The 10,760-nt window shown below is 33.5% G+C and overlaps 1 non-coding gene across 1 annotated transcript; it reads left to right on the forward strand.

The window, feature by feature from the left end:
- The first annotated feature begins 8,474 nt into the window (after positions 1-8,474).
- Positions 8,475-10,313, forward strand: LOC115454196. Its single transcript, XR_005113780.1, has 4 exons — positions 8,475-8,562; positions 8,953-9,041; positions 9,275-9,411; positions 10,172-10,313. It is a non-coding gene; the product is annotated as an uncharacterized LOC115454196 (transcript).
- Positions 10,314-10,760: the final 447 nt, after the last annotated feature.

A 10,760-nucleotide genomic window follows, 5' to 3' on the forward strand; every position in this document is an offset into this window, starting at 1 on the left:
GTAGCCAAAATCTAGTCTAATATCTACACTAATATATAAAGCTGAAAATTGTTTGAACGTACAATATATTATAATAACTGTATTGGTCCGTGACTCTTTTACCTTTGGCATGTTAGGTAAGTAGTTTACCGGCGTTATTTCGTAGAGAGTGAAAATTTTCGTCTGTCGGTTAGCATGTTAACTATTACAGCCAATTGCATAGTAAAACACACTATGTAAATAATGGCGTATTTTTGTTTACAGCGTTTTCAAGCCTTTGTGGTATAAATATGTATTCATATTGTAAATAACAAAACATAATTTACGCCTTTATCCACGAAGGGGTAGGCAGAGGCCCAACCAAAGCAGCCTATTTTCGCCAAGTGTGGCCTGTTCTATATTTTATTTTCTCGAAACTCATATCTATCTGTTGGAAACTTAATCTACATGACTTTGAGGCAGGGATATCACTTCCCTAATTTAGGTAGAGATCGACAATACGTCCAGTTTTCTAATCATTATTGACATGGATTTATATCATTCAGTCACTAAACGGAAACCTAGAGTCCAATTTTTAGATTTATCATTTCCAAAATATACCAAAACCAATGTTATAAAAAAAGTTCATTTACTATTATACATGGTAAAATGAAAAATGTCGATTATTTTCGATTAACTTCCTCACAATAAAGTAATTCGAATTTTCGTAATTCGGGTGCGGCGCATCAAAGGCGGACGCGTCCGGGCGGCTCGCCGTGCCGGGGTGGATTGGTGACATTAACGCTGCTCACGTGCCGGCTAAACGACGCGTGCGCCTGCGCCGAATACTAGCGTGCGCACCCGTTCTTTTACACAAGGTGCTCTATTAATGAAAGTATAGAGTCACTAACTAGTAGTTAATTTCTTTCGCTTTTAAGACCAATGTAAATTAATATGGAAAATTAAGTGTTGATTGATTACAATACTTAATATTGTATAGTTTTATATTATAAATTATTTTTAATTTTATATGAATCGACAATTTAAGTATCTTTAAACTGGAACCGATTTTAGTTAAAATGCTACTTAAATTATATACAAAATAGCGTTCATAATTACAAATCACATTTAATTACAAAACAATCAGACTATCTTTTCAATCACCCTGTAAGTTATCAAGTCGTCACAATGACGACGTATTTGCTAATAACAACCGGGGGTCTGTTAAAAGGAGCCGGCATGACTACCAAAATCACGTAGCAAACCACCTAATGTAAACAATGGACAAAGGACCCGACCGGGTTATTAGGCTAGCCGATAACTATCGAGGTGCGTTGCTACACTCATGGCCGGGAATTTCGACCATTTAGACTTTATAAACAATCAAAATTTTAGATAGGTCATGTTGTTTATAGGATCTTGTTTGAAAAAATCGGATATGTAGGAGATTTTACCAACATAATTACGGGGTTTTTAATATCCTATATTCTATCTATGGTGGTACCTATTAAAGTGTAGTTATAAACGAGAAATTGCGGTTTGATTTCCGTATTATGACATAATCCAATGGTTAAATTATCTAAAATTCTTTAAAGAGAAACAAAAATCATTGTTGATTATCACCGGAAATGGTTGAAACTGTGAAAACTATCATACCTTATCAGATGGAATCTCGTTCGTGAAAGGCTGATGGTTAGTAATTAGTGTCAAAATAATTAGGAGGTCTTTGTTTATTTAAAAAAAAACTGCTGCGTTTATTACTTTACTGGCTAATAATGTAAGGAAATATTTTAAATTTTTTATACTTACGTCTTTTTTTGGAACTGTTGCTTAGATTTAGAAAATTCTTTTAATATTCGCACGTTACATTATTTTTGAGAGTTAAAGACTACATTTCCATTGGAAATTTAAGTCTTTTTTTGATTCGCGAGTAGAACTTAATTGAATTATACATAGTTGTTTGCCTTATTCAATATCTACTTTTTTCGGCCAGCGATGTACCACCGTATCCCGTTATACTGAGAGGGAGAAACGTAGCGGCGGCTGTACAGTGAGGGTGCGGACTGATTTTGTCGGGTTTTAGCTAAAGAGGTCATATAGATCATATCAGTGTATGTGACGGGTTGAAGGTTGCGACTTGGCTCTCACATCTGTGTGTTGAGGTAAAGTAGCAAATAAGACAATAATAATACAAGCTGGCATTATTATGCTGGCCTTGTTTATCAATATTATTTTTAACTCCATTGATCTCAATTAATGTGTAGTCTCAAATATGATAAGATTGGACACCCTTTTTTGCGATGGAGGTTAAAATCAAAGTGCCTCTCAGAAATGAATAGTGGAGACTTTCCCACCCTCACACCCACCACTATAACTTCTGTAAGCCAGGATCGGCAGTGGCACGCATTTTATGACACCGAGCAGTGAAGCTCGGCGAGTCTCGGGAAAACTAATTTGTCATTATCCCGCAACGAAATTTAACAAATAGAAAGATAGGGAGGAGTTGGAAATATTAATTGTCCACTTCCCTCCTCAGAAATGAATGGTAGCAGAATACAGTTTCTACATCGTATTATTCCTCTACAGAGAAGTAGAAAGCTTGGTGTGTTAACTTTGAGGGCTCAAAGTTTGAGTCCTTTGACAGGCAATGAAAAACTGTGAGTTTTGAGATTGTACGTACATAAAGTATTTCCAGGAGTATTTGCATTTTGCTAGACTCAAGCCTTTATCGCACGATAGAACTTGTGTAAGCTTGAAGAAGTGACTTCACTAGTTGCATCATTGTTAATTTATATTCATACCTTACAACACAAATTGGGTAACAAATACCAGTAGTCCACGCAAACAGGATAAGTAACACCTGCTGAATACTCATGCATCTCAAAAGGAAACGCGTATACGGAATAACCATATTATATCTATATGAAGTCTAATAAGTTGAGTGCTTTATTTTGAAAAAGCACGTAAGTTTTTCGTAATTCAGAATGATTCTTTGCAATCACATGAAAAGTATGTGATCTTTTTCATATTTATGAATCACTCTTTGCAATCACCCGACATTTCTAAACTTGGCACAACGAAATTTTTAAGTACTTGTTGCGGGACTAATCAACCTAGAGGTGAGGACTATAAAGTTCAAATTCCGTAGACATTAATAAATATATTGAAACGAAATTAATCTGCAAACATAACATAATTTTATTATTAAAAACTACAACATAATTGAACAAAAGTGTTAAGATCATTTTCACTCATTCTTTCGCTCGCCAACTTCTTATTTTTCAACGATATTTTTATAACGCTTTAATCTTTAACGCAAGCCGTTAGTTTCGAGTAAAGCAGACCTCACTTAGGATGCATTTTTAACCACAGGGCTGTGTCTACAGAACATTTTGAGCTATAATTTCGAGTTTTGTCGAGTAATTTAAAGATTAAACCAGAATTAGCACTGCCTTTTAGCTTGATTATTTCCGATGGTAGGTTTTAAAACTTCTCGGAAACAATTTATTCAGAATGAGTCATTCGGATTTCAAATTGGTGTTTTGATGTATCTATTATATTCAATTTGTTTTATGGTAGACACAAAAAATATGGATGGGCTAATAGCAGGGGCCTTATTCTCTATTCCACACGTTACTTTTAACGTGCGTTACTAGTACGTAACGCATCGCGTCGCGTTTAATACAACAGAAATTGACATACGGAATACCGTTCCTCTGTAATTTCACGAAGATAACTCGGGCGTGTTACAATTTACACTATCATAAGGAATCATTTTTCAGTCTGTAGTTTCTGTAGTAATTATTTTAACCTGGAAATGGTAATGGATAATGTAGAGTTCACTAGAAATTGTATGAATAAGATAGGAGCGGTGAGGTTCGACTTTTAGTAAGTTAAGCGTAGAATATGAACTTTTCATACAGGTAAAGTTACTTTTTTGTATATCAGATTACCATCGTTAGGATTTCACAACTCATCGAGTGCATTGAAAAAAATATAAAAGCACGCTATAATTATAAATTATTACATCGATTGAAGAAATCTTGCATAGATAAATGTCTTGAATATGATTTACATCAACAACCTTTATGAAACTTTTCATACGTCTTATGATGTTAGCATTAACATCTCTTGTATCAACCTGAACTTTACATTTAGCCGCCTTATGTTGACTTATGGGTCAGCCCTGCGTCCGGCCGGGTCGCCGGGCGTGGCGGGCAGATGGCTCGATGGCGCGTTCGGCCTGTTTACCTGCCCGCTGCTCAAACAACCAGTGCACTCAACTTGCTCCACTTACCATCGCAATGTCTCGTAGGCTGTATTGTGCGTTAAGTTTTTTGTTTTTACAGATTTGATTTTGATTAAGAACGCGTTGAAATCTTTTCTAAGATTTAATTAGGGTAGAGTGTGTATGTAAGATTTGTCGAAGCATGGATGTGATAGTTTAGTTTCGGTTAATCCCTTCAAGGATGATTATGAAATCTGACTAGACATAAAGTTTTATTTTTTTTAGTAACGAATTTAAAAAAAAAAACGGTCTGCCTTGGTTATAATATATGTGATCAAAATGAAAACCGGCCAGAGGTTATAACGTCTGACGAGATTTTAAAATTTAAAAGTTTACAGCATTTGCAATTGTCGCGTTATGAAATGCAGATTGCGTTTTCAGGTCCTAAAAGCGACATTTATATAACCCTTATTTCTTGTATGCATAAATTTGTAAACAATAATTATTTTACAGAAACAGCATTTATTACCTGTCAATTTTGGTTTACACTTTCATGCATACTTATAATTTAAAAAAAATAAGAACAATCTCTTTGAATGCATCTGAGTGAATGATAACTTCCGTGAAACTATATTTCTTACTCTACATTTATTATACCAAAACCTATTTACGTCAGCTACTATTTAAAAATTCAATTTGCAGCCAATAAACGCAATACTTGTAAAATAAGTTCAATAACCTTGACCTTTCAGTTCCACCTGTTTGCACTTGACCCGCGTATGATCAACGGAATCTGCAAGGATAGAGGTCTTAGAGGGGCAGGTAAGGGGCCAGGGGAGGGCGTCCAGTGCCCGTGATTTAATGCCCTCTCGCTAATTATGGCTTGTTCAAATTGTAGCTTTCTCACGGGCTAAAGGTAGGACGGGTTGCACCGTACATGTTAATTTGAGTAGTTTATTAGTTAATTATCGGTTAGGAAGTTATTTAAGAGTTCGTTAATGAAAATGTGTATTATATTTCATATAGGTTTAATTTGTTTTTTATAGTTTTGATTGTGAATGATAAAAATCATAATAAATGCAGCATGAATTGGTGAGAGATTCGGTCTGTAATGATTATATCGTTTTTAATATTAAGTAAAGCATTTTTTAAATTATATTATATTTTATAATTTAAAAACAAAAAGGCGTATCTCTGATCATTTTCACAATTAATATGATACGGATTTATTTGACTTAATCCGAGTTTAATCTCGGATTTCGCGTTTGGTGCAACCTTATCAAGATGCGTCCGTCCACAGGGTAACTTACAGTATTCGCTATACTTATTTTGTCTGCTTCAACCTGTTACCCGGTCAACCTTCGAGCTTATTCTTTCTTTTTCTTTCTCCCATTTTATTGTATATAGCTATCTCTTTCTAGGGATCTCGGGTCAGGCCAGAGCACATTACCGTAATGATACTTAAACACATATTTAAGTAAAGATTCTTTTTGCTTAAAAAGATATGCGTCTGAGTTGTACTGGTTTATGAATTTTGATACGCGATATGGTATTGAGATGGTTTTATGTTTCTTTATTAATTTGATGTTCTGTGTACAGGACAGCCTTCCATGTCGTCGACGTGGGTGAATACTGAAAATAAATATATATTTTTTTTTAATTAAACGGCCTCTTTAATACTAAGAACCTATTTAGAGATATATGTGAATATCCCAGAAGACAAACTAACGAAAAAAAAAATATTGCAATATTGTATTAGGTATAAAGTAACTATAAAGATATTGTACAAATAATGAGAAGATAAATAAAATAAAAAAATAGAAACATTCGTCCAAAAACATCGAGACCTTAATTAGGATGAAAATGTTACCTTGATTAGTATCGCAGGCAAATTCCAGTAAATCGCAGAGATCCAGAAAGGTCCTCTTCTCGTCGCCCATCCTGCCGCAGATCGGTATTGTGTCGTGCACGCACGTATCCGCCAACGCGCAGAATTGATCTATTTTGTTCTATAATAGAATTCAAATTAGAATAAAAATATGTATTTTTTTAATAAAATAGAAAAAAAAAATTAAAAGCTTTGTGTGAACTTAGATTAAGTATTGTATACATGTATGTTACTGTTTGTTTTCCCTGTATAATAAAATAAAAAAAAAATAGAAAATAAAATTGTATTATATTATAAGTATATATATTTTTAAATGATATCCTATGTCTTTATTTTATCACTTCAAGGTATTAATAGATAGAAGTATTTTTTGTGTAAACTTAGATTAAGTATTGCATGTTACTGTTTGCTTTTTTTGTATAAATAAAATAAAAAGATAGTATTCAAATATATTATAATACGTATATATTTTTTTTAAAAATCCTATCCCTTTATTCTATCACTTTAAGGTATTAATATATAGAATAAATTAGATAGAAGTATTGCTGTCTGCGCTTATTTTTGGAAATTGTTTTTTGCAGTTGAATGACGAAAAAAGCAAACCATTCGCCTAGCGGTAAGCGATACGACCGCCTATAAACAGTAGCAACATCATGCAGAACTTTGAATTTCAAAGTACTGCGTAACACTCTACTGCGCTCAACCTGAGACAGTGACTTTTAGGCGAAAAAAGATCTACCCAGATTCTCACATACGAAAGACCTATCAGTTGGTATGTTCCACTGCTGGCAAAAGGCCTCTCCTTCTTTTAATGACTCCATCTACATGCATCCAAGAACACATTTTAAGTAATAACTGTAAAAGATGTTTCGTTTTAAGAGCCACTGGTTAGAGTTGTACCTGTTAGTATTAAGAAATTTATTAAGTGGATTCTTACGGACGGTGTTGAAGCGTAGCTGGGCAGGTGGCAGTGGATACGGAGAATTGTAAATACCCACAATATATCTGTAATAAAACAAAAAACAACTTACAACTTATTATCTCTGTATAAGAGTAACCTTATTTCTAACGAAACTAGTACATCATAGTTGGGAAATAATTTTATGAATAAGGAAAGGTTCAAGGAATTGCCTGCCAACCATCAGTAGTTGAGAGACACCTGAAATAATTTTAGTCATCGATTACTTATTATCCATTAAATATGATTAAATATTATTAAGTAATGTTAGAAATTTTAAATATTTATGTTTATGGACGGCGCTGATTACTTAATAAATAGTTTCTGGCGTCTTCTATTTAAAAAATAAAAAAAAAATATTTATAAATTACTAGCTAATAAATATTTTCCCTGGATAAAAAGCCAATAGCACACAGAAGTAACGTAGCTTCCTATTAGTAAAAAAAATAAAATGGGTTTAGTAGTTCCTTCCATTAGCGTGTTCAAATAAACTTTTTAGTTTTAAATATTAGTATAGATTATATTAACTATAGAATATAGATTATATTAGGACAGTGATCGAGAGGCCTCCGCGACGCGACGTCCTCTTAGCACTCGCCCCTGAGGATGACCTACTTAGGTCGAAACTGGTCAACGATTCCGACTACTTTTTAAACGTGAGTAAAACCATGTTGTTTTCGACTAATAGATTATATTAATAACATAAATCTTAGTTATTCCTTCTTGAACGTTTAAAATGGCCTCATTTGGCAAGAGGCGAATGTGCCGTTAAGAAAATGTCACTCACAGTAATGGAGCAGTTTAACCCACATTCCGGCGAGGTGTATATAACAGGCATATTGTTCTACGTCGAAGATTAATGTTTGTATGGCGGACAAGTGTCACATGAGCAGGGGACGGCAACTTTTGGCATGGTTAATTTACAATTATTGAATAACGGGACTTTTGTTAAATTGTTTTTCAAACTACAGTATTGAAAAAGATGAAAAATGCTAGGCTCTTTCTGATCATTGAATTATTTATTCTTAGATTACGAAATAGTATGTTCGTTAGATACTTTAAATCGAATGAAAGTTTTATCATTCAACCTAGTCTTGAGATTATCATGTTTTCTATTTATTAGTATTGATTATTCATTTTTAAATGACGATGTACGATTCTACTTTGATTTGCTGTCATCTAAAAAAGACTTGTACGCCCAGACTGCCAGTTACTAAATATTACTGGCCCTTTATCAGAATTAAAAATCATTCCACGAACATTCAGGATCATATGCCTTGTACATAAAACGCATATTGCAGTGAATTTAAATTATCTTATATTCCAAAGAAAATGTTCACAACCCCTGATATTTTAGTACGCTGCGTAGATAATTTTGCGCATAAAGTCCATGTTTTAGCATAATTTCCGGCGCATAGGCATTAGTTTGGATTTATCAAAGTAAACAATTCCTTGTAATGTCGGACTAGATTACAGTCGCACGTTGTTTTCGCATGTTGTGCGTTATGATATTTAGAAAAGTATTTACTAGTAAGTAAATGTTACTTGTCTTCTATTATTTTTACATCTGATTAATTTTATTCGCATACTGTTATATCTGTTTTTGTTGTTTGAATACACACACACACACACATAGTAACCTCTTTTTATCACTAAAGGGGTAGACAGAGGCGCAACTGGTATACCCACTTTCTTCTGTGTGTGTTCCGTTTCATAATGTAATAAGGAGTGAGCCTGTCATCATATCGGGCACAAATTCCAGAATCCGAGCTTATACTGAATAACACAATATAGCTTTGTCCCGACCCGCACATCGAACCTGAGACCTCACCACTGCAGTCGTGCCGTAACACAACTACGCCACTGAAGCAGGCACTACTAAACATATTGTAACTAATTTATTTGTATGATTTGTTTCAGGTTTAATCATTTTAGGTCTTGCTGCGCAAGTTTGGTCACATGTTGAGATAGAGGCTGAAGATTACTTCTTTCCCCTTAGGAGCCAGTATGTATACAGGGTTTTGGAGAAACATTTTTAAATTAAATAAATATTTTAAGCTTATTTAGTACTTACTTATACTAAGAGCTCACTTTTGAATTCTCCATAATATTTTATTTTATAATCATTTTTGAACCATTTCGATTGATTTATCAATTAGATGAAACTTATAGTGGCATAGATGGTTGACATAAAGGCTTGTTAGCCAAAAAAATATTATGTAACAAATAAAATATTTCTCAGGTAATCAATTTCTGCAAAATGGCGGATCAGTGTCAACACGACTTCGTTCCTATTTGCGGACAGGACTCGCTCGGAATCACTAGAATGTTCAACGACAATTGCGGATTTATACGAATATAATTGCGACGAGAAGAAACGTAAGTTCAATTATAGATTATTTCATCCACGAAGACGCGCGCCACTACTATCTCGAACTGATTACAGTGTGCGTGAGCAGTATGAATACACATGCACACTACTATGGATAGCTCTCGTTATAGTGCTTGGATAAGTTCCTTTAACGAAGGATAGCGTCGGGGAAGTATTTGAATCTTACCCCGCGACACCTCGCAACGTCAACGCTAAAAAGGTAGTGGGGCGCGTCTTTGTGGATGGTATTACCTATATTTCATGTTTAATTGCACTTATTTTTCGAAGTGGTAGATAGAGGCTAATCTTCCACTATCGTCGAATTTACGACTTTCTCACGAAATTCCAAATCATTTACTTAGATGTGATTTTAAGAATAAATAATAAATCTATGACTATCAGATAAAATTTATCTACCAAATAAATTATGACCTGCTTGAAAGATATTAAGTGTAATATTATTATAATATTTAATTTCGCAAATGTGATTTATTATTTGTTTCTTCTGTATTATCGGATGAATTATTTAGGCACGCTCTGAGGTCCCAGTGGGAACTGACTTCTTCTGCCAGCCTCTTCTAGTAATAACATGTTATATGTGTGAATTATTTACAAATCTGCCTTTATTATTAAATAGAAACACCTTATTTCTTTTCTCTTTGTTTTACGTTTATGAAGGAAAAGTGTGTTAGATCTTTTAGATTTTTTGTAAAAAAGATAGTGTTGTTTCAAAATTGAAAAATTTTTTTTTACTGTTTTTTTTTTCAGAATACCGTCACGTCAAAATGGATGTCTGCAAATACGAAGCAGCAGCGGCTGAGAGAACAATATAACTATAAATTAACTATGTTTCTATATGTATTACATTCAATGCCTTGTCCTTTTGGGATATTTGTTGTATAATTTTAAGATTAATAAAAAAAAAATTCGGTACTAGATATATGATTAGTAAAAATGGTGTCATTTAAAATATAAGAATATTGCCCTTTGGCTACAATACATATTTTGCACGAAAATATTCGGAAATGATCTGTAGATATTATTGACTGTATATTTTGTTTATTGTTGTTCTTTTTTAAACAATTATTGTACACGGACAACTGCAAATATAGCTATTTAGTAAAAAACCTAAACAAGTGCGAGTGGTACTCACGCACTGAGGGTTCCATACAAACTTCATAGCTAGTTAGTGACATTAAAAAGCACATAACATTATTGCTTTAAGTAAATGACAAACTTGGTTAAAGGAAAAACTTAACTTTCCTGTTCGATTCCTAGACACGGTTTTACATTAACCGCAAATATTTTTTAATATATATTATATTTAGTACATATTTACAGTTTTCAGTTTTTTTCT

Source organism: Manduca sexta, unplaced genomic scaffold (assembly GCF_014839805.1).
Source record: "Manduca sexta isolate Smith_Timp_Sample1 unplaced genomic scaffold, JHU_Msex_v1.0 HiC_scaffold_3369, whole genome shotgun sequence".
NCBI lineage: Eukaryota > Metazoa > Arthropoda > Insecta > Lepidoptera > Sphingidae > Manduca > Manduca sexta.